Raw genomic sequence first — 26,548 nt, forward strand, 5'->3', positions numbered from 1 at the left:
TCTGTAACATATCCACTTTGTTGTCCATTAGATAGCTAACATAAAAGAAAATTAAAAGTGATCTTCAGATAGTCAGATAGTCTTCCTAAAACATATATATTTTACCACTATCTACTTTACCATGTAAATTTACATTTGTTTTTCAAGGAACAGTAGTCATTAGATATTTTCAAAGGACATTCCAAGACATTTGTGTATCCCTTAATTCACAAATTCTGTGATAGCATATAACGTCTCTCTTAACATTCAGAATCATATAGCTGAAAGTTTAACTAGGCCAGTCAAACCCTCAATGAGAATTATTGCAAATATTAAAATGTGTGGAAAACAATGTTGTCTCCTTGAGAATGGCTGCTAAATTACTCTACCAACACTAGGATATGTGCTCAGGGTATGTGACTCAGATTTGTGGATGTACACATTACTATAACTATTAGCAGGCTTTCAGAGTCATTCACAAATAATGATAATTCTATCCTTATATGCCTACAAGCTCCTAAAGTATTAACTAAATTATGCATGAAATTTTAGCATGGATTAGCAACTATAACGTTACTTACGCATGTATGTTTTTAAGAGCAATTAAATCACTAATCCATCCCTGACGACTCCAGTTCACAAAAATATTTATCTCTTCTGAACTTCAAAAGCAAATAATATTTATACAACATATATAAGAGAGTTGCCAAATACCTCAGCAGAGTCTTGAATCTAAGTCCCTTTATTAACTACATTCTCAGATGAAAGCATGAGATTGAGAAAGATGAAACAATTTACCAAAGCAAAGTGATAAACTCTCTTTATATTTTACTTTCATACTTAAACTGACCCTATTTTAATAACTCTCAATAATAAACAATTCAAAATAATTATAATACCTAAAATCAGACTACTAGCGTCTGATGAAGTATTAAAATGTTAAGACACTGATAACATAAGAATGATTTGATAAACATCTTTTGATTTGTGGATTACAAAAGCTATGTAGTAGACAACATAGTAAGTCTAACAACCAACACAAAATCAGTATTATAAGTACAAAATTTAAAGACAAATCTTCTTTTAATGTATTGTCATATATGTTAATCTTACCACAAAAAAAACTAAAAGTGACAATTAGTACTATTATCTTTCTATGTAAAAAAAAAAAAAAATAGGAGTAAGTTTCTAGAGAAAATTTCAAAACCCTAAACACTTACCTAAGAACTTTCTTCACTGAGATCACTTCACACACAAAAAATACTCTAACAGTAATTTAGGTAAAAACTAATTTCCAAAGTTTAGTTAAAACAAGATATTTCTTGAAATGAATTTATGAGATCATTTGAAATGATCATTTAATAGTATCACAACATTGACAAGAATTAATCTGAATATTATTTCACCTAGAAACCATATTATATGTAACAATGAGAAAAAGTTGCTCACAGAATTTAAAGAATTATTGGCAAAGAAAACGTAACTGCTTGAAGTAAAGTTTTAAATATAAACCCATATGCATAAAACACACTATAAGACATAGATGTAAATGGACTTTTTTTTCCCACAACAATCACAGGCAAGAGAAGAACTAATTGAAAACCAATAAATTAAGTACAGTGCAGCAAGTGGGCTCTAGCTAACTCAGCCTATACATCAATAGGTCATTGTCAGTTAATTAAGTGAAGGCATAATCAGCTTAATTTATGTAGTTCACAGAAGTTAATGATATCAGAGTATAGTACCTGACGTCTGACTTGTCCATATAACTTGTTTTGTCCATTCAGTTCATTCTGTTGTTCCTCAGAACACTTCTGTAGCTCACTGTCTATGCTTGTCTTTCTACAGATGATAGAAAATTTTACACTTAAACAATGAAGACAAAAGAACACTTAAACAAGTTATTTTTTAAAAAAAACTTGATATTATAGCCAATTATTGTGCATTGCATAAAGTAAAAAACTGTAAAAATAAGAAGTTTTTTAAAAAATAAAAGTGAATATTGAATTAGTATTTGTGTAAATGCACATTATATGCACATAGAGTTACTAAAAAGCTAAACTAGTTAAGGAATTACAAAACATTGTACAGTCATAAAATGTGTATAAGCATGAACTTGAGAGATTATAAGAATTTATTGGCATATTTGTTAGGTGTGTTGCATTTCAACATTAGATTTTATACCTGCTGGTGGATGATCTTCTTTCTCAGGCACAGAGTTCTTTTCTAATGTCTCTGAAGCTCATCTCTTTTCTGAAGCTGCAAGTTTACACACAAAGACAAACCACAATGTCAACCAATTGGACCTAACTTAAGGAACCTAGGAGATCGATTTGTAAAGCAAAGAATGAACAGGACCCTATTTCTGAAGTACGTTGCTCAAACTGCTCTTTCATTAAAAGATGCTCTTTCTTATTGATTTTGGCTTAAGTAATGAGAAAGCTTATCCAAAAATCTTTAGCATTTGGGCTCAAGTTAAGGAAATCAATACAGTCATTTCCCATTTGAACTGCATATGTGAGTTCTATGTACGAGAGACAAGACAAAGCCAAATTCAGATAAATCAATAGCATTGTCAATAGAACATGAAGCTGACAAATGGCGTTTTTCAGCAATTAAAGTAAGCTGTAAACACACAAAGACTAATCAATTACAATGTTTTGCTATTAACAGTTTTTAATTGGTATAAGAGTTATATGTGAATGTGGCTCTTCAGAAATGAAGATAACTTATTTCAGTATTCTATAGAATCATTTCACTAATGTTTGTGTGTGTGTGTGAACACACAGATAGTTTTATATCTTTCAAAGTTAAGACCTTAATTAGGCAGAATGTATTTTAATATTAAGTAGTCTATGTAAGTAAGTTATTGAAATATTTTATAAATAGACTAAGTGTGAACATAGTGCATTTTTTTAGAATATGCTACTTTAAACACTTTTAACTTTTCAAAGCATTTTAACACATTTTTGTATTTATTAATTTAAGAAATTAAAACAACTTTTAATTAAGTCAAATGACAGCACTATTCCTAAACGTAGAGAATTAAAGCAAGTTAACACATATATTTTTACAGAGTATGTTCTTCAAAATCTTTTAAAAGTTATTTTGGTTATACATAAAGAAATCTAGCATTTATTCAAATGTATTTTTAAAATTCTTTGTAGCAATGATAACTTGTAATAAAAATACTGAGCCATTATGGATGCCATTACTCTAAAGTATTCATAACTGCTGTACAGATAGCCAAATATAATTCATAATCCACTAAGATAGGCATATCATTAAAATGTAGATAAAACCTTTGTTTTTAATAAAAAATGGTATAACAAAAGTAAAAGGTTAATTGAAAAGCAAAATAAACTACCTAGTTTAGTAAGGCACATTACCTAGATTAACAGAAATCAATGAAATCATTAAAACAATTAATAACTTAGAGCCCCATTCAGACTAAGATAAACTCTGTGGCTATTAGAATGCGGATACAAGGCTACAGAGACATATCTATTCTGACTGGGTAATTTCCTCTTCTCTGTAACAGTTCAGTAATATATGCAACTGGCATCATATAGCCACTCATTTCTTCCTGTGAGACAAGAGATCTTCCATACTTTTTATTCTCTATGCTATGTGCAGTAGAAGAATTACAGACTTTACAGAAAGGCACATATTTCCCCTTAGTGTTCAAGATCTAAAATGGCCCATTATAGCATCAGTAGTATTAATCAAAGCCTCACAATTGTTCAGCCTGGATAGAAAATGTTTAGAATTCTACTCATCCTCCAATCATAAACAGAGATGAATATACAATAAAAGTAGGCACAGAAATCCTCTAAATGACCTTCAGGTATTTAGAAGATATCCAAAGCCATAAGGTACTTCTCTGAATATCATATTTGGGGAAGAAGTGAAAAATAAGCAAACGTTTATGTCTTCATGAGTTATCTGAAAATAACAATTATAATTATAGATGTTCTCCTTTTGACTGATATATAAATAAAAAGTGACACTCTAGAAACAACAGAAATGTAAGCTAGTGTGGTAAAATAGAAAACATTGCTTGCATTTTAACCCTTATTCCAAAGCGTTTGCTTTGACCTAAAGGAGGTTTTTGTCTTAGTCCCACTAAACAAAAAACACAGATGACATTTTCAAATGATTTAAGAATCATTGCCACTCTCAAATGCTAAGACACGTGTTTATATACCATTTGACTTTTTTCATTCAGATTAATATCAAAAATAAACTGATGTTCATTGATAGCAATATAACCATGGAATAAGTCATTATTTCAGATTAAAAATGTTATTTTTAATAGGGGAAAAGGTGACCTTATTAAAGAAAAAGAAATCTTAGTATTTTAATCTCTAACTAAAGAAATGCAAATTATTAGTATTTAAGAAACTAAATGTAAGCAACCAAAAACTGAAATCTTAAGTTTTCGAAATGAATTCTGATGAATGATGCCACTGAAGAATGTTTTATACAGACATCTAAAAAAACACGTGAACAGTTTATAAAGTATCAAAAAACTGAAGAGAACAGAGTACATTAAAATGAAAAAATGTTTGTCCTTAATACCATTTTTTTAGGGAATAAAATATCTCGATCTAATTAATTAGTAGAATTCACATGGAAAATGTGTATAACTTAATGAATTGCTGTAATACACAAAAACTGCATTGCACCTGGGCTCTGGAGGCAGACAGATCTTGGCCTAACATCCCAGTTCTCCCATTTGTTAGTTTTGGTGACCTTTTTTACTGTTCTCTGGCGGTTTCCTTTTCTAAAAAAGAGCAGGAAATAGTAGAACATTCCTGTAGGGTGATTGTGAGAATTAGTTCAGATAACACATGTTATACCTGGTAGAGTGCCTAGTACATAGTAAGTGTATGCTAAATACTTCTTGGCCAAATAAAAAATAATAATAAAAATATCTTGCGATAATGCAAAACTAACAAAATACTGAAATTTCAAAATATTTTGTCAATCAACTCATTATGTGAATGTAATTAAGAAAACATTTTTATTGTATATGCAAAAATGTATCTGGAATAACCCTACTAACAAGTATTCAAATAGCTATGGATTCATTTGATCACTCATTCACTCAACAAACTCGGGATGAATACCATATATCAGACACAAGATGCTTAACCTGCCATAAGACAGAATTTTTAAAGTGGCACTCGTTAACAGAATCATTTTTAAAATAACTGAGAATGATGAAGCAAGTCTTGTAGTTAATGCCAAAATAATACATACAACATAATAATTTGCTAAGCACCATTACTCAGAGAGCAAAATCAGGTGACAGTTACCTCTCCTAACTTTCTGTTTCTGCCCTGGCTCAGAGTGGAAGGTAAACACAAGAAGAACCAAGACTCAATCTTCTCTTCCAACAATGGTTATATGACCACAAGCCTGTCTCTAAAGTCAGATGTTGTGTCCTCAAATACAAAATACAGAAAATAATACCAGCTTTTGTCTTATAGTTGGGTTGAGAATTCAAAAAACATATAAAGATTATGCTATAACATCTAAAGAGCTAAAGAGTTATGTAATTATTATTGTTTTCATTGTTCTTTTTTTCTTTTCTTTTCTTTTTCTTTTTTTCTTGAGATGAGGTATTATTCTGTTGCCCAGGCTGAAGTGCAGTGGCATGATCAAAGCTCACTGCAACCTCTGACTCCAGGGTTCAAGCGATTCTCATGCCTCAGCCTCCCCCATAGCTGGGATTACAGGCATCTGTATTTTCAGTAGAGACAGGATTTCACCATAATGGCTAAGTTGGTCTTGAACTCCTGACCTCAGGTGATCCACCTGACTTGGCCTCCCAAAGTGCTGGGATTAGAAGCATGAGCCACCACATCCAATCTATTATTCATAATAGAAAATGTAAGCAGAATTTCATATTTTTATTCTCCCAGCTATACTGAGTACCATACAGATTGCTGAAGGACTATTCATGCATTCCCTCTTCTCCATGCTGTGAACTGCTATAGCTTTCTCCATCTGCATCTAAACCAACTCTTACTTCAAGACTAAGCTCAGACAGATCTTCTTTTAGGAATCCTTTCTTGATCTTCTCTCCCCACTCACTGTTCCATATCTGTGTGCTCCTAAAATTCCCTGTTATCCCTCTATAAGACGACTTCCACTATTTTGTAATCGCCTTTTTACTTGTTTTCCAACATTACTAAACTGGAAGTTCCTGAAAATAGGAACCCAATCTTACTTGTTTTTGTATATCTGATATGATGATTATTTTGATAAAAATTTGTAGGTTGCATTAATAAATGAATTAATACTATGCCAGTAAACCAATTGTTTAGTGATTACTATATACTACACACACTTCCAAACATTTAACATAAATTATCTCACTTTATTTTCAAAAGGAACTCTCTAAGATAGTAAGTATGGATACTATTGAGAGATTAGGTATAAGAGAGTAAGTAATGGCCAAAATCACACAGATGTTAAATGGTGAATCTGAGATTCCAAGCTCTCTTAGTCATTATACTAACTGCCTCCATCCAGACAACTCTTAATTTATACAGGTTCAGAAACTGTGTTTTATCAGTTTTGCAAGAAACAGTAGGTCCTGATTTACTAACAGGTATGATAGAATTTCATACAAAATTAATAAATTTTATTAATTTCTGATAATGTATAGAAATGGTAAGTAGGCCAGCCAGGATAGTATTTTCTGTACTTCATGTTCTCATTTTTAAAAGGCTATTTAAGACATTAAAATTGTTCATTTATTCAACAGATATTACTAAGCACCTATTATATAATAGGTATTTGAGATAAAACAGTAAACTAGATGAGAGAAAAAAATATTTTTCCACTTCTCAGTAATGGAAATTACTCAGAAATTCCATTTCTGGACCACAACTACCGAGGCAGTCTGCCATTACTGAGAAAAATATATATGTTTTATGAAGTTTATAGTCTAGCTAACTCTTATTTGGCACTTACTATGTGCCAGGAACTGTTCTAAGTACTTTATATTCATTTATGTAATATTGAATACGTATAAAGTGCTTAGTAGAAGTACTTAGTACTTTATATGTATTCATTTATGTAATATTTATAAAAACTCTATGACATTTGTACAATTATTACCCTAATTTTATAAATATGGACACTGAGGTAAAAGGGGTTTTGGTAACTTGCCCAAGGTTGTAGCTTTAAGAGCTGGACTCAATGTTTGAACCACAGTGAACTTGAAATTAGGCAAGGGAACAGTATGTTAGTGGATCACATCATGCAGTCCAAAGGCTGGATGCTAGGGACTCTGCTGCAGAACAATGATTGCCAGGAGTACCAAATCACTGGCTCCTTCACTCAAGGCATCTTGTTCCCTGTGTTGTGCAGCAGATGCACTGATACAGACCAACTTGCCAGTCAACTTTCATATTCATCCATCAAAATTACCTCATACCTTGAAAGGTGTAATACAATCAAGTTGGCTACGGTTTCTTTATGTGAATTACTGGTTAAAGGAAGACAGAGTCCCTTGTACACATTTCCCAGGATGGAAGAGATTGTTTATGCTTCATTATCTAAAATCTAGAACAGTCTCAGTTTTATAGTTTCAGAGTGTAGAGGCTCCTAGTCTTTAACTACAACTATTGCATAAGCTGGAACCAGAAATAAGCTTTTATATTACTAAATCACTTATAGCACTGAACTTTGTCTTTTGAGATCATTGTTAGCACATGGTAACAGCAAAGGCACAGAAAAGTGTTCATTACGGGCTTTTTGTTGAGTGATATTTAAATATAATTTATATAATATAAATATTATATAAATTATTAATATATTATCTTATGTGTATGTAAATACTATTTCATCAATTGCATGCTTGCTACGTTCTACAATGAAATAGCACCATTAACCAGAGCTATTTTGTTTTTCAGCCCTCCTCAAAATTACATCTTCTTAATGGTTGCAGTAACATTCTTGTATCTGAATTGAAAACTTGAAATCTAAAATTTTAGTAGCACTTTACATTAAATACAAACAAAAATTGATTAAAGATGTCTCCTTGGAAAATTTCTGAAATATGTACTTATGTTTCTTTTCTGTTCAGGTTGTTCTCTGTGACTCTCTTTTCTTTTTTTCTTAACGTATGTTAGTCCCATTCAATTTCCTTCTCAGTCCTCCACTAACACTTCCTCTCAATTCCAACTTAATCTCCTATCTGCTTTCCCATTAACCTTTAATATACACACTTGCTATCTCCTCTTTACTTCCTATCTGGCCCATTCATCTCTCATTTCTTTCCTAATATAATAGATGTGAGAGAGGACACTCAATTCTTTAGAAAACAAATACAAAAATTAAGGTCTCAGAGATTAGAGAACAGTAAAACTCAATTGTACTACTTGAACACAAACATATTTACGTGTCATTTTTTTCTCAAAATTTTTTCACCTGCTTTTCCTAAACAAATATTTTAAGAAATAAGAGTCATGTGCTAATTTTTAATTCCTCTTTGCTCCATCAACTGCAATTTCTCTAAACTGCTCTTGATATCACCTGTTCAAAGGATTTAAGTACATCTGGAATTTACCTCTAGTACCTGCTAGCCTGATTGCCACAAAGTAGTCCTTCAGTGAGTGATGAACAGAACTGAAATAAATAAGTTTAATACTTGATAGGAAAATAAATAGTTATATTAAAGAAGAAACTGCTGTTCACACTAGCTGGCATGAGAAAGACAGAGTTGGATGAGAGCAGACAGTACTCACAACTTTATGCTGCTATCCAACCTCTCCTCTCTCTGATTATCTTTTCCATATTGCCTAGGCTATCTATAGTTACAGGCTCAAAGACTCAAGCAGCTGAGGGTATAATGAGTTGCTTGGTTTTGATCCTAAGTAAATGGTGGCTCGAATCTAACATTCACCTAAAATAAAAATCTAAATTTAAAACTCTCTTTAATGATTTTGCTTTTCTATTATTCCTATCTCCTTGTAACAGATTTTAATGCACACTGTTTGAATGAAATCCTCACATACTTTCCATACAATTTGTAAAAGTTGTATGTGAAGTTAGAAGTGCAAGTAACGCCACAGATCAGGCAGAACAGTAGTTTTCAAAGTGGACTTCTTTCAGGGGCTCCTTTCAGGGGTTTTGAGTTTCCTACTCCCTTCTCCACACTTTAATTAGAGAAGATCCGGTTTACTTTATGCCTTCGACTTCAGTGTGCATTTTTATTTGCAGAAAGAAATCTGTTATCATAAATTGTGAAATCAACCAGGTTAATTCAACCCTACCATCTAAAAATGAATAAAATCAGAACTAGGAACAGCAATAATTGACACTTCAAAAACAAACTGATAGCAGAACAAAAATTTGAACAACTAAAATAACAATGAAGGTCCTTATTTCACCAGGAATCTTTCTTTTTCTGGTTTACTATTGCAAAGTATAAAATAGTTGATTAAAAAATGTATATTGGACAATATAGTAAAAAAATTATTCTACTATAAATTTTTGTATTACTCAGAGTAAATCTCCTTCCAAAAGTTAATTAAATCAATTTTTGGATTAACATATAGTAAAAAAAATGAAAGACATGTAGACAATATGTTTAACTTACTTAATAAGAGAACTAATTTCATATCAGAGAATAGAAATCCATATATGATGCAGTGCAGAGCAGATAATACAGTCATGTGTCACTTCAGATGTGCATTAATTCTGAGTGTTGCATCATTAGGTGATTTTGTCATTGCACAAACATCTTAGAAAAAACTTACACAAACCTAGATGTCATAGCCTATTGCTCGTAGGCCACAAACTTATATAGAATGTTATGGTACTGAATGCTGCACGCAATTGCAACACAGCAGTAAGCATCTGTGTATCTAAACATATCTAAACAGAGAAAAGGTACAGTAAAACTATAATACCAGAGATAAAATATGGTGCACCTGTAAAGGGCATTTACCATGAATGAAGTTTGCAGGACTGAAAGTTGCTTTGAGTGAGTCAGTGAGTGGGTGGTGAGTGAATATGGAGGCCTAAAACATTACTATACCTTATTGTAGACCTGTATACTTAGGTTACATTAAATTTATTTTTTAATTAATTGCCCTATAATGTTACAATAGCTATGATGTCACTAAGTGATACCTATTTTTCAGCTCTCTTATAATCTTATGGGAGCACCATAATATATGCTGTTCATGGTTGACCAAAATATTGTTGCATGGTGCAAGACAGTAATTCTACAAGTTCCCAAATTATATTAATGTTGGCGACTGAGAAATACTCTGTGATAACAGTCTGATATAAGTACAGGTTGAGATAGACAGCTTAATTCTTAGAGTTCACTATGGTCAAGTCTAAAGTAGAATGCAGCATTCCAATGGGAAAAGCTTAAAGCAAAGAGACAGTTTTGCATTTGTTCAACCAACAAAAATAAGGCCCTGAGTCAGACAATTGGTAGCATGGATAGGTATTCGAATGTTATGGATTTGTGAGCATTCTAAGGGACATATATTTTCAGGACCTACCAAACTGTCCTTACCCCTAAGCCATTACACCTGACCATTTAAAAGTGGCCTTTTTTTTTTTATTAGTCACTATAACATGAATCATCTTCATTCCTTTTGAATCCACCATACAATAAAAAGACTTTATCCCCTAAGTTTAGCAATTTGTTTACTTGCCAACATAGTCCCAATATTTACTATAATTTGATGAGAAACGTGAGAATTTAATCAATCAGACATAAAAACACTCTCTATGTGCTTATATGTGTTGTTCCTATTTTTCTTTGTTTTGTTTTTTGCTGTTATGTTCCTTTTACCTGATAAATTTCCATTCTCTTCAGGATCAAGACCTTCACATATTCATTATATTAAAGAGAAAAAAAGCTCAAAATTGAGATTAAGGAGGATTTGTTTTACCCAGGGTAAAATTCACACTATATACCATTTTCCAAAACACGTGTGGAATAAAGCAATCTGGGCTGTAGCACACAATTTAACCATATTGTTAAGGGTTATCATCAGTACCTGAATAAGGAATTTATACAGTATCATCCATCCTATATAAATATTATAGCAAACTTGTAAGAAATTCTCATTACAAAATTCAGATTCAATTAATCTTAATATATATTTACATGTATAAAACTTAAAGATAAAAAATGTACTTCAAATATTGTTAAAGATAGCTGCATGAACTAACACGATTTTGTTGCTCAGAAGGAGAATCAAGAGGAAAAATATAAAACAGCATGTCATAAGGAACTGTTGAATACTCGTTATAGCACATCATTAAATGAATGGTGAGGAAACCAAAAAATAATCTTTTGATTTTAAATTTCAATGGACTAGATTACCAAAATTTATTTCCATTTCCAATATTGCAAATACCGTGTTCTTAAAACAGTATTTTCTGAACATTTTTACACTTCCTGCAAATGGACTTAGAATGAGATCCTCCAGGTCACATGACTTGTTTTGCAAGTTTTCTTTTGTTTTGTTTTACCTGACCTTTATTTTAGGCTCAGAAGGTACATGCACAGGTTTGTTACCCATGTAAATTGCATGTGCAGGAGTTTGTTGTACAGATTACATCACCGACCAGGTAATGAACCTGGTACCATATAGATAGTTTTTCAATACTCACTCTCCTTCTGCCCTCCATCCTCATGTAGGCCCTGTTGTTTGTCTGTTGTTACCTTCATAGTGTCCATATGTGCTCAGTGTTTAGCTCCCACTTATAAGTGACAACATGCAGTATTTGGTTTTCTGTTCCTGTATTAACTCACTTAGGATAATGGCCTCCTGCTGCATCCACGTTACTGCAAAAGACATGATTTCATTCATTTTTAATGGCTGTGTAGTATTTCATGGTATATATGTACCACATTTTCTTTATTTGGTCCACCATTGATGGGCACTAGGCTGACTCCATGTTTTTGCTATCATGAATAGTGTTGAAATGAACCTATGTGCCTATGTGTCTTCATTGTAGAATGATTTATTTTACTTTGGTTATATATCCAGTAATAGGATTGTTGTCTCTAATGGTAGTTCTGTTTTAAGTTCATTGAGAAATTTCCAAACTGAATTCCACAGCAGCTTAACTAATGTACATTTCCACCAGCAGTATATAAGCTTTCCCTTTTCTCCACAACCTAACTAGCATCTGCTATTTTTTTACTTTTTAATAATGACCATTCTGACTGATGTGGGATGGTATCGTATTGTGGTTTGATTTGCATTTCTCTTATTATTAATGATGTTGAGCATTTTTATATGCTTGTTGGCTATATGTATATCTTCTTTTGAGAAATATCTGTTCATGTTTTTTGCCCATTTTTTAATGGGGTTGTTTGGGTTTTGTCTGTTAATTTGTATACATTCCTTATAAATTTTGATATTAGACTTTTGTCTAATGTCTGGTTTGTAAATATTTTCTCCCATTCTCTAAGTTGTTTACTCTGTTGATAGATACTTTTGCTGTGCAGAAGATCTTTAGTTTAAGTCCCACTTGTCAATTTTTTTTGTTTTGTTTACAATTGCTTGTGGAGTCTTTGTCATGAAATGTTTGCCAAGGCCTATGTCCATAATGCTATTTCCTAGATGTTCTTCTAGAGTTTTTAAAGTTTTACTTTTTACATTTAAGTCTTTAATCACCATCTTTTTGTGTATGGTGAAAGGTAGGGGTCCAGATTTAGTCTATGGCTAGCCAGTTATCCCAGCACCATTTATTGAGCAGGGAGTCACTTACCCATGGCTTGTTATTGCTGACTTGGTTGAAGATCAGATAGTTGCAGGTGCACAGATTTATTTCTGAGTTCTCTAACCTAGTCCATTGGTCTAGGTGTCTGTTTTTATAAGAGTACTATGCTGTTTTGGTTGCTGTAGTCATATAGCATACTTTGAATTTGGGTAGTGTAATACTTCCTGTTTTGTTCTTTTTGTTTAGTATTGCTCTGGTTATTCTAGATATTTTTTGCTTCCATATGAATTTTAGAATAGCTTTTTCTAGCTCTGAGATAAATTGTGTTGGTGGCTTGATAGGAATAGCATTAAATATGTAGACTGCTTTGGGCAAGTATGGACATTTTAGCAATATTTATTCTTCCTATCCATGAGCATGGAATATTTTCCCATTTGTTTGTGTTATCTCTCATTTCTTTCCACAGTGTTTTGTAATTCTGTTTGTAGAGATCCAGCACCTCCCTGATTAGTTATATTCCTAGATATTTCATTCTTTTTGTGGGTATTGTTCACGAGACTACACTCTTGATTTGGCTGTCAGCTTCAACCTTATTTGTGTATAAGAATGCTATTGATTTTTGTACATTGATTTTGTATACTAACACTTTGCTGAAATTATCAGATCCACCAGACATTGGACAGAGACTATAGGGTATCTGTGAAGTGAGACAGTTGGGCATCCTCTCTTTCAGTTTGGGTGCCTTATATTTCTTTTTCTTGCCTGATTGCTTTGGCTAGGGCTTCCACCACTATGTTGAAAAGAAATGGCCGGGCATGGTGGCTCAAGCCTGTAGTCCCAGCACTTTGGGAGGCCAAGGCAGGTGGATCACGAGGTCAAGAGATCGAGACCATCCTGGTCAACATGGTGAAACCCCGTCTCTACTAAAAATACAAAAAATTAGCTGGGCATGGTGGCACGTGCCTGGAATCCCAGCTACTCAGGAGGCTGAGGCAGGAGAATTGCCTGAACCCAGGAGGCGGAGGTTGCGGTGAGCCAAGATCATGCCATTGCACTCCAGCCTCAGTAACAAAAGCGAAACTCTGTCTCCAAAAAAAAAAAAAAAAAAAGAAAGAAAAAGAAAAAGAAAAGAAAAGAAATGGTAAGGGCAGGAATCCTTATTATGTTCCATTTCTGAAGAGGAATGTTTCTAGCTTTTGCCCATTCAATATGATCAAAGGTGCAGGTTTGTCATAGATGGTTCTTATATTTTCAGATATATTCCTATGATGCTTAGCTTGTTGAGAATTTTTAACATTAAAAAATGTTGAATTTTATTGAAAGCCTTTTCTGCACGTGTTGAGAAGATCATATGGTTTTTGTCTGTATTTCTGTTTATGTGATGAATCACATTTATGAAATTGTACAGATTAACCTAGCATCCCAAAAATAAAGACTACTTGATAATTTTGGACTGATGTTTGATGTGCTGCTGGATTCAGGTTGCTAGCATTTTGTTGAGGATATTTTCCATTTAAGTTCATCATGGATATTGGCTTGAAGTCCTCTTTTTCCTTTGTATCTTTGCTGGTTTCGGCATCAGATTGATGCTGGCCTCATAGAATGAGTTAGGAGAAGTCCCTCCTCCTCAATTTTCTAAAATAGTTTCAGGATTGCTACCAGCTCTTCTTTGTACCACTGGTAAAATTGGGCAGTGAATTGATCTGGTCCTGGGATTTTATGGTTTGAAGTTTTTTTTATTACTAATTTAATATTGCTATTTCTCATTTGGTATGTTCAAGGTTTTAATTTCTTCCTTGTTCAATCTTGGAAGGTTGTCTATTTCCAGAAATTTATTCATTTCTTCTAGGCTTTTTAGTTTGTGTGCATAGAGGTGTTCATAATAGTCTCTGAGGGTTGTTTGTATTTCTGGAGGGTCAATGGCAATATCTGCTTTGTCATTTCTGATTGCGTTTACTTGGATCTTCTCTCTTTTTTTCTGTATTAATCTAGCTAGTGCTCTGTCAATCACCTTTATTCTTTAAAAGAACAAACTTTTGATTCTGTTGATCTTTTATGTGGTTTTCACCTCTTAATTTTGTTCAGTTCAGCTACAATTTTGGTTATGTCTTTTTTTCTGCTTGTTTTGGGGTTGGTTTGCTCTTGTTTTTCTAGAGTGATGTTAGGTTGTTAATTTGAGATTGTTGTAACTTTTTGATGTAGGTGTTTAGCACTATAAACTTTCCTCTTAACATTCCTTTACTTGTGTCCCAGAGAGTCTCATATTTTGGATCTTTGTCTTCATTCATTTCAAAGAATTTCTTGATTATGTCTTAATTTGTTAACTCAAAAGTCATTCATTAGTAGACTGATTAATTTTCAGGTAATGGTATGGTTTTTTGAGATCTTGATAATGATTTCTATTTTTATTGTCCTGTGGTTTGAGCATGGTTGGTATGATTTCTGTTTTTCTGAATTTGTTGAACTCTGTTGTTACGATTTCTACTCATCCCAATAAAATACTTTTACTTCATCGAATTATTTATTTTGTGTACTCTTTGCCCAATGAAAGCTACAGCACACATTTAAAATTTTCTGTCCTGAACTATCTTAACTCTTTTCTCATAACACCAACATAAACCTATAAAACAGATTAATAAAATCTACCTTCTAAAAAGAAATCCCAATTAAAACTGAAGATCAGTTACTACCAAAACCATTCTGATTAAACATGAAATTCATATAACTTCCATTCCATGCTTCTTCTAGTATATTGAAAGGGAAGAAGGTATTCTAGAAATATTAGGGAAGACATAAGTTGATCAGATGTGGGTCTGAAGAATGAATTATTTCAATGATTCTCAAATATCTGCCTTGAATAATGGGAGGAGTATAATTTCTGTCATGAATAAAGACCAATGACATTCTGATTCAATTTCCATTCTAGAAAAGTCAAAGCTATAGGGGCATAGAACAGATCAGTGGTTGCCAGGGGCTAGAGGTGGGGGGAAAGGTTTGATATAAAGGGCAGCATGAGGTAATCCTTAGAAATAATGAAACTATTCTATATATTGATTGCAGTGGTGTTTACATGTTTCTATGTAATGGTCAAAACTCATATAATTGTACATTAAAAAGAGCAAATTGTACTATATGTAAAAGAAAACTGAAATAAAATAAAAAAAAATAAGCAGTGCTTGGCAATGAATTATTTTAAGTGGAGATATATCTTTAGAATTAAATGAATGTCAGAATTATTACAGAGGAAAATAAATAATTAATACAGCACTAATAATAGAAACTTAACTAGAACAAAGAAAATAAGATTGTTGCAGGCTAGAAACAAGAAGGAAGTAAAAATATTAATTTGAAAGTGAAAGACATATAGTAAAGCTGATATCACCTAGCACTACCCCAGGTGTCTTGTGTTTGAAATTACTTCTGCTTTTCTACTTTTATACCTGATCAAAAAGTCATTTCCAGAGAACTGCTGGTCTCAGTTAGTCCTGCTCTGATTATCTGGTTAGCAAAATTTTCACTGTTGAATATAGAAAGAGGTACATAAGAAATGTAATCTAAGGCAGGCAGCTCAGACAAATTTGATAGGTTACACAGTTTAGACAAAGAAGTAACATTTACCATGTTCTGGTCATCTGCTCTACTGAATGAGTAAGTCTTGCTTAATTTGTTTGTTAAAGTATCTAGACGTATCACAACCAAATCAAGAGGAAGACTATGGTCTTGGAGCACATCCCTTCGAGCACATATCACATCAGTGAGAGTTAGAAAACTGACCCTGCCCTTCCTCTGCATAATTCAAACACTCTGCTTCCCCCTCACACTCTCCTCTCCCCTCAGCAGTCACAGCATTGGTATCACTGCCTTTGGAAAACCAGGATTAGTGGCATTATATCCTTTTTTCCATGCTAGTCAAGAACTAATCCTAATTCAGCTCTTGTCTCTGTCTCTTCTGACCAAGCACCTTTCTCTAGGCACCCATTTCTTGCCTCTGGTTTTATGACAAAACTCTTTTAAGGAATCTATGCATAGCAGTTCTTTGTTTGCTTTTTTTCCTGTTCTCTCTTAAATCCACTAAGTTCTATTTCATTCATACAGCTGTAGTTACCAAATTCCATATCTCTCATTCTCTCTCTATATATATATATGTGTGTGTGTGTGTGTGTGTGTGTGTGTGCATATATATGTCTATATATATAGACATATATACTTAATAAACTCTCCTTATACATATTTACGTATATATACATGTATATACTTAATAAAGATATACTTAATACTCTTCTTTATACATATATATGTATACATATGTATACACACATATATATGATATCTATGTATACACATGTATATATATGTGCAAAGGAGAATTTATTAAGTATAACTCTCTTTTATACATATCTGTATATACTTTATATATATATATGCTTTTATGTATATATGTATAAAAGAGAGTTTATTAATTATTAACTTACATGATCACAAGGTCCAACAATAGGCTATCTGCAGGCTGAGGAGCTAGAACAGCCAGTCCAACTCCAAAACTGAAGAACTTGAAGTCCTACGTTTGAGGGCAGGAAGCCAGCCCACTCCAAAACTGAAGAACTGAAGTCCTATGTTTGAGGGCAGGAAGCATCCAGCACAGGAGAAAGGTGTAGGCTGAGATGTTAGGCTAGTCTCTTTTTTCACGTTTTTCTTCCTGCTTATATTCTAGCCACATTGGCAGCTAATTAGATTGTGCCCACCCAGCTTGAGTAAGGGTGGGTCTACCTTCCAGCCCATTGACTCAAATGTCAAACTCTTTTGACAACACTCTCCCAGACACACACCCAGGATCAGTACTTTATAACCTTTAATGCAATCAAGTTAACACTATTAACCATCACAAGCAATGACCTTCATTTTACTAAATACTATAGTCATTCCTCAGATTTCTTCCTATTTTATCAGTTAACAATATTTGACATAGTTAATTGTTCTCTCTTCAAATTTGGTTTTTAAATGTAGCTTCCAAAAAATCACACCCATGTAGATTTTCTACTACTTTTTTTTTTTCCACTCCCCCTCAAAGTCTACATCTCTGATTTCTAAATTTTGGAATGTTCTGAGGCTCAGTTCTTGAACTCATCTTCTATTCAGTCATTATACTGACAGTGCCATCTAGTTTACAGTTTTGAATACCATATATTTATACTGCCAACTTGTAAATGTATATATTTTACCTAGACTCCCCATGAATGATAAACGCATATTCTCAAGAATTTTGACATCTTTAGTTGTTAAATTTTACCTCAAGCTTAACATATTTAAAACACATCCATAATATTCTCCTAAGACTGTTCCTCCTACTGTCTTCCCATCTTAGTTAATGGCAACTGCACTCTTCCAGTTAAAACTCTTGTCTTTCTTGACTGAGCTTTCTCTCAATTCCCTATCTAGTCTAATAACAAATCCTATGGTGTTGAATTCCATAATATATTCAGAATTTTATTATATCTCACCTTCATCACCCTTAACTTAGTTCAAACCACCAGTATCTCCTGCCAGTATTATGTCAGTTAGAAGTCTACAAGTCTTCCTGTTTCAGTGATATCATCCTTCAGTAGATTCTCATTTAGCACCATGGTGATCCTTCTAAAAGCTAATCCATATTATGTCACTCCCCTGCCAAAATTCTCCAATTGACTTTCATCTCAGAATAAAAGCCAGTCCTTAAAATGTTTTTCAGGCCCTAAATAATCTGGGAGCCATTACCTGTCTGAATGTGTCAGCTCCTACACTTTCCCTCATTCACACGATTACAGTCACCAAATTCCTTGCTACTTCCTTTATAGAACAGACCTGCTTTAAATATGCTGCTAAGTTTATACATTTTGCTTTCTCACTGGAGTTTTTCCCACTGTCTGATGGTTAGTTTCTTTTCTCTTCATTTGGATCTTCATTTAAAAGTCACTTTTTCAATGAGGTCTTCTTTGGTCACTCACTCTAAAATTTAAGTAAACAATATTATTTTGCCACTTTTCTTGTCTTTATGTTTTCTCTTTAGTATATATATTTGGCATAATTATAAGGTTTATTGTCTCTCTCTCACAGCAGAATTTAAAATTCATGGGAATAGATTTATTTTTAGCCTTTTTAAATTCATTGCTGTACTACCAGGACCCAAACAGACAGCTCTTGGCACATAATAACACAGCAAACATTCATTGAATGAGTGAATAAATGTGTCAATAAACTTGGTATCCAGTTTGCAAATTAAACAAATAAGTATGACATTTTATTCTAATAGTGATTTTATACTAAAGTTTTAAAAAATGATTCATTATAATTGAAACCTTTTAAACAGTTACTATGCATGGCAGATAGAAAACTGGGACTTTAGAAAGTCAGAAACTAGGGTTCTACACATGTGTATGTGGGCTCCATGAAAGAAAAAAAAACCCCAAATCTCAACCTTTCATGGTGTAACACATCAGAAGTTTATTTCTCAATCATGGAAATCCAATGTGGATCAGTGGGGGTCCTCAAATATTCATTGGCTCAGGAATCTAGGCCTCCTTCACTCCAGGAGGTAATCATCTCAACATGAAGCTTTCATGATTTCCATCACTCTTAGACCCTGAGAAGAGACAACATGAAGTTTCCTAACCAATTCTTAAATTCCTCAGCCTGTAAGTGACAGATATCACATTTCACTGGCTAGACTAGTCTTAGAGCTTTGCCTTGCAGCAAGGATAAGGAGAGTTCATTAGTTAAAAAATCTTCATGAATAAAATAATATGTAAACATGAAATGATATATTTTCAGGAAAGAATCTATAAGAAAAAATTTCAAACTATACCAGGGAGCATAAGGAAGTACATTGAATTTAAAAGAACATAATTACTGCAGTAAATTAGTGAGAAGTAAAATTTTCAACTGGACCTTCGAGATGAAAGTAAAAATTTACCAAGTGAAAAGACACTTTAAATATTACTCCAAACAGAATTACTTCAATATTCTACTTTATTTGGTTTTATGCTAGCCAACTTACATTTTAATGTTTCTGACAATTGGTTAGAGATGGTAGCATGACTGAAAATGTAATATTCTTATTTGTATGATGCCCTTTGATTAACACAATTGTTAATAGATTATGAAGTTTTTTTAAATATATGGGTGTAGCTTAGTAACCCTAGCAATGTAGATATAACCAAGTTTCTCTAAATTTTAAAAACTCTTATTAAGTGATTATTTAAAAATATACATAAGCCTAGACCACGTAACAAGCCCCCGTTAAATAAAAGGCTAGCCAGAGATGCTAATGTGCACTTGTAGTCCTAGCTACTGAGGAGGCTGAGGTGAGAAAATTGCTTGAGCCCAGAAATTCAAGGTTGCAGTGAGCTGTGATGACACCACTGCACTCCAGCCTGGACAAGAGGACAGACTTTGTCTAAAAAAAAAATAAATTAAATATATGTAAAAAATCCATACTTATTGGCAATAATATCTTAAAAATAGTTGGAGATTTTTATTATTAAAATAACTGTTATAATAACAATAACAGCTAGTGTTATGTGAAATTTAGCTAGTACATAATAGTTTTATTCCCTATAAAAAGTTTATTGCCAAATTGGCATATCAAGTTGTTAAAGTTATTCAAATTGGATACAAATGGCAATTTCCCATTGTATCATGTGAGGCTAAGTTATCAATATGTCATGCTATAATGAATAAGGAGCCATCCCAGAGCACATCCAGAGATTTCATTATGTCTGTTTGACTTCTAATGTATTTTTATGGCAGATCAAAATAGACTTATAGAAAGTATTCTATAGAGTTGAAAAATGCAGAGATAAAATATGTAGCCATCCATTTCATTTCATCTTTAACTGTTTCTTGTAATATTTAAAACTTCTCAAGTATTAAAGATATTTGTCCTCCTGATTGCAAATTCTCAAGTAAAGATTTTGATATAATTCTTCTAGTGTAGGATAGGCAATCATTATCCTACTCCACACGTTGCCATAGAACTGAAGAATTTTTTTGCTTTACTTCCCAGGATAAAACATAAATTATTAAAGAAATATTTTCAGTTCCTCTGTCTTGCCCATGAATGTATCTTTTATATCTATAATTAGGGTTAGAGCAGAAATTGGAGTTAAGAGAAGGACCTCTGTCAGCCTTTCATTTCTAAACACTGATTTTATATTGGATTTAAATCTTAATCGTTTACAGAAACTTGAGGCCAGAACTTTATATGCAAATCATCAATGTAAGAGCATATTGTTATTGTTGATTAGTAATATGTGAATAAAGCAAGGTCTTACTTGTGATGAATATGGAAGAAGAAAATGTTTTAGCAGTTTAAATTTTGCTTTTAGGCCTCGTGCAGTGGCTCACACCTGTAATCCCAGCACTTTGGGAGGCCAGGCAGGTGGATCACCTGAAGGCTGGGATTTGAGACCAGCCAGACCAACATGGTGAAGCCACATCTCTACTAAAAATACAAAAGTTAGCCTAACCAGGTGACACATCTGCAATCCCAGCTACTAAGGAGGCTGAGGCAGGAGAATCACTTGGACCCAGAACTGGAAGTTGCGGTGAGCTGAGATTGCACCACTGCACTCTGGCCTGGGCCACAAGAGAAAAAAAGTTGTTTTTAGCAATAAAACTATCATACCAATAAAACATATTGCATATGTCTTAAACTGATTTTTGTTGCAAAGAACATGTATATTTGCTATAAAATTATTTTCCTGCCAAAGATCACCACCCTCAAATTACCCCTCTGAAAATGAATCATTCATTATACATGTAAAAAGCAGATTAGATTTTCATTTCTCTGATAATTAGTGATGCTGAGCATTTTATCATGTTTGTTGACGATTTGTATATCTTCTTTTGAGAATTGTTTATTCATGTCTTTAGTCCACTTTTTGATGGTATTGTTTGTTTGTTTGTTTCTCTTGCTAATTTGCTTGAGCTCCTTGTAGATTCTGGATATTAATCCTTGATTAGATGTGTAGATTGTCAAGATTTTCTCCCAATCTGAGGGTTGTCTTTTTACTATGTTGGCTGCTCCTTTTGCCATGCAAAAGCTCTAATTAAGTCCCAGCTATTTATCTTTGTTTTTATTGCATTTGCTTTTGGACTCTTGGTCATGAAATCCTTGCCTAAACAAATGTCTAGAAGGCTTTTTTCTGAAGTTATCTTCTAAAATTTTTATAGTTTCAGGTCTTAGATTTAAGTCCTTGATCCATCTTGAGTTGATTTTTGTATAAGGTGAGAGATAAAGATCCAGTTTTATTCTCCTATATGTGGCTTATCAATTATACCCACATCATTTGTTGCATAGGGCGTCCTTTCCCCACTTTGTATTGAGGTGCCATATCACCTTACTCCTGCAATAATGTCCATAATAACAAAAATTTAAAAATAGTAGATGTTGGCATGGATGCAGTGAACAGGGAACACTTCTGCATTGCTGGTGAGATTGTAAACTAGTACAACCACTAAGGAAAACGTCGCAGAGATTCCTTAAAGAATTAAAAGTAGAACTACCATTTGTTCCAGCAATCCCATTACTGGGTATCTACCCAGAGGAAAATAAGTCATTATACAAAAAAAGACCCTTGCACATGCATGTTTATAGCAGCACAATTCACAATTGCAAAAACATGCAGCCAATTCAAATGCCTATCAATCAATGGTAGATAAACTGTGTATATGTGTGTGTGTGTATATATATATATATATACACACACATATACATATGATGGAATACTACTCAGCCATAGAAAGGAGGGAATTAATGGTATTCACAGAGACCTGGATGAGATTGGAGACTATTTTACTGAGTGAAGATAGAAAATCAAACATCATATGTTTTCTCTTATAAGTGGAATCTAGACTATGAGGATGCAAAGGCATAAGAATGACACAATGGACTTTGGGGACTCAGGGGAAAGGGTAGAAAGGGGGTGAGAAACAAAAGACTACAAATAGGGTGCAGGGTATACTGCTCAGGTGATGGGTGCAACAAAATCTCACAAATCAAATCACCACTAAAGCCTTTATTCATGCAGTCAAACACTACCTGTTTCATAGGTTATTAAACCTATGGAAATAAAAAATTCTAAAAAAAAAAAAAAAGGTTAGACAATATTTTAACCTGATTAGTCCAGAAGTTACAATAAATCCTTCTGAGTATAATGTTTAAACATCTAGATTTCAGATAAAACATAGAGTAGACATTCCAACTTACCTTTCTGCTAACTAATCCATACTACAGTTCTCCAATTGATTATCAGGCATTTGTATTGTTTAGAAGAAAATATGTGTTCAGTATAATAAATACTCTTTCAGTAAATTTAAAATAAAAAATAAATAATATTTTTTGTTGGTTACTCAAGATTAAACCTGCCTCTTTGTCTTTCAGTGGCATTATATAATCATTCCAAAAATTAGATTTAAAATATCTGACCATTGGAATCATTCATTCATATAATTTATCTTCTAATGCTATCTTTTCCCTCCAAATGAATTTAGTAACAAAGTTCTCTTGCTTCTTTTTTAACAATATCTCTTTGAAGTTGAGTGCTATACTGACGCCTGTAATCCCAGCATTTGGGGAGGCTAAGGCAAGTGGATTGTTTGAGCCCAAAAGTTTAAGACCATCTTGGGCAACATAGTGAGACCCTGTTACCATAAAAAACAATTTTTTTAATTAGCTGAGTGTGGTGGTACACACCTATAACCCAGCTTCTTGGGAGACTGAGGCTGGAGAATCACCTGAGCCTAGGAGGTCAAGCTGCTGTGACCCATGATCATGCCACTGTACTCCAGCCTGAGTGATAGAGCAAGACCTTGTCTCAAACAACAGTAACAATAATAATAATAGCAACAATATTTGTTTGGTTTGATTCACCCCTTTCTATTATTTTTGAGTTTCAGCACTGATCTTTTCTTACTGGAATACTCTATTACCTGCAAAATGGACCTCAGATATTCTAAGTGTAATAATCATGTTAAAACATACTATTACTCTTCTTTTTAGTATCTTTATTGGCTCCTCATGGCCTTTATTCTTGAAAGTAGGAAGGCTTCTCAGTTTTTGAGGTTGGTTTTGAAACTCTCATAACCTTCTAGGGAGTTAAGAGGACTCATAGTGAGTTCTTTTACAAAGGAATATGTGTGACTAGTTAGTACTTACTCTAAACTCCAGACTCCAGAATCAAGGAATTAAGAAAAACAAAACTTATATTTCTGGGTTATATTATATAGTTTAACTCACCTTAGTAGAAAATAGACAAATGAAGGAAAAATATCTGGAGGTAAAAATGTCTATATTTTGTTTTTATTGTTCATCTGTGTTTCTTGCAGGAATATTCTGTATCATTTTAGGGAAAGAGATCCCAACATCTCTAACTTTTCTTCCAAATCTTACATTCTATAATTTAGTAATTATATGACTGTTACATCCTTATATTTTAGTTAGTTAGACTTCAAATTTTTGTATTTTAAATGATACCTAAGACATGGAAAAAGTAATATAGAAGCATCTTAAATTGATTATCCTCAAGAAGTTTGCAATCTTTCTAAGGTAGATGTCCCAATAAAGAAACAATTCAGAATAGAAGAAAATCAAGTCCTTGACTGAGGAAGACTACTCTTGGAGCTAAGACAGAATTGCATGGAAGGCCTCCAGGAAGAAACACTACCTCGGTACTGGAAAGATACATAGGATACAGATAATTGAGGAAAATGATACCAGGGTTGTGGCAGGTGGAAAGAAGCAAAGGCACAATGCTGTAATGGTCATTAGAAGACCTGATTAATCAGAGAGGAGTCAGGCTTCTGTGTAGTAGGTAATAAATTTGAGTGATGTGATGGTTAATTTTATGTCAATTTAACTGGGGCATAGGATACCTAGCTATTTTGTTAAACATTTCAAAGGGTGTGTCTTTGAAGGAGTTTCTGGATGAGATCAGCATTTGAATCAGTAAGCTGAGTAAAGATCTGCTCTTATTAATGTGAATGATATGATCCCATTTACTGAGGTCCAAATTAACACAAAGACATAAAGAAAGAGAGAATTCACACCCTCTTTGTGCCTGATTGTTGAACCGGGACATCAGTTTTCTTCCATTCTCTGAGACTGCCATCAGCTCTCCTGGCTCTCAGGACTTTGAACTCAGACTGAAATTTCTATCTCTGTCTTTCACATGTCTCCGGCTTGCTGTCTGCAGATCCTAGCAACTTCTCAACCTCCATAATTGTGTAAGCTGTAATAAATAAATGGGATATGTGTAGAATGTGTGTGTGTGTGTGTGTGTGTGTGTTTGTGTGTGTGTGTGTGTGTGTGTGTGTGTGTGTGTTCATTGGTTTTCTTTCTCTGAAAAATCCTCTGAAAAGTGTAGAGGTGGAGCTAAGATTGATACAAATGATACTATTGATATTAATAGCATGAGTACATGTATAATCAAACCTAAATGAGAAAGATTACGCAGAGAAGCCTTTCAGAGAAAAATCAAGAGTTGAATTAGAAGCACATTAGTGGTGGCAAGAATTTTATTAAAAAATTAAAAACAAATGAAATCCTCCAAAGAGCACAGCTATCCAAATGAAAAGGTTTATTAGTAGCAGATCAACTGTGTGATGTTTCAATGTGTTCTCCAGAACCACAGTTCTTTCAATGTACACCTGTAATTAATTTATGTGTTTTGTACAACCTATTCTTGCCAATGTTTATTTTAGACTGTAAACCTAAAATAGAATAGGGTTTACAGTATTTAACCTGTTGTACATATCAAATGAATATTCAGAACATTTTTATGTGAGTATGTGAAATTCTGAAACATGAGATTTTGAAATATTTCAGGAATGTTTCTCATATTCAGAATATATATCTGTTTATTCGTTCAGTAATATTTACCAGACCCAATTTCCCTGTTGCCATTTTTTTTTTTTTGCTCCCACAGTCAAAATAACAGTAGGGAAGCAGCAAAGCAGTGAAGCTCTATAAATAAAATTATTTCTGCGTCAAGATCTGGGTGCTGGGTGAACAATTTGAAACTGAGAGACCTCATGTTTCAAATTTTCATGGGTCAAACAATTTCACCTGTGAAGTCATCAGAAAGGTAGTTAAGGTAGTTATAAATAGTTTCAATTCATCTTACATATTATAATAATGTGACAACAAATTAATAAGATCTTTGTAAAATAATAAAGTAAATAAATAGCAATCAAAATTGCAGGAGTTTGACTAGACTATCTGGAAGTTGCTTCTCCTAAGGTTTTTCTGCCTGTGCTTCCGATTTTATTTCAAAGTTATCCAACAGGCATAAGAATCAAAGGATAGTAACCATCTGTCTGGATCATAGGAGATCCTGTATTTGAACTCTAGAGAAGTACTTGTGTATTTATATATTGTGTATTCTATGGAGATATCTTATGCAGACACTCTGTAATAAGCAATTAAGATGTCTCTCATTAGGACATAAGCATAACTGTATATATAATTAACATATTGATCATTTTAAGTTGGATATGTTTAAATTTAGGCAGCATGAATCTACATAACACCAATTAAATATTAGATATAAAGTATAATTGAAAAATTAAATATTTTTTAAAACATACTTCATATTAAAAAGGATAAAATTATGTATATGCTTATGAGACAAATCATATATTAAAATGGACTTTCCCCATTTAAACTGCAAATATTTTATTGCAACTCTTAATCAATAAACAAGACTCTGCAATTGGGTGTTTTACTTCCATCTTTAGTAGTTTCATTTATTAAACATGCATGCAACGACAACTACATGCCCTATTAAATTTTTTTTTTATTATGCCTCCCTAACAT

The 26,548-nt window shown here is 33.1% G+C and overlaps 1 long non-coding RNA gene across 1 annotated transcript; it reads right to left on the reverse strand.

Moving 5' to 3' along the window:
- Nucleotides 1–1,386: 1,386 nt before the first annotated feature.
- LOC141581465 (uncharacterized) lies at nt 1,387–4,928 on the reverse strand. Its single transcript, XR_012514118.1, has 3 exons — nt 4,668–4,928; nt 2,164–2,238; nt 1,387–1,821 (listed from the first exon to the last, which is right to left on the reverse strand). It is a non-coding gene; the product is annotated as an uncharacterized LOC141581465 (long non-coding RNA).
- Nucleotides 4,929–26,548: the final 21,620 nt, after the last annotated feature.

The sequence above is a fragment of the Saimiri boliviensis genome, chromosome 15, assembly GCF_048565385.1.
Source record: "Saimiri boliviensis isolate mSaiBol1 chromosome 15, mSaiBol1.pri, whole genome shotgun sequence".
Lineage (NCBI taxonomy): Eukaryota > Metazoa > Chordata > Mammalia > Primates > Cebidae > Saimiri > Saimiri boliviensis.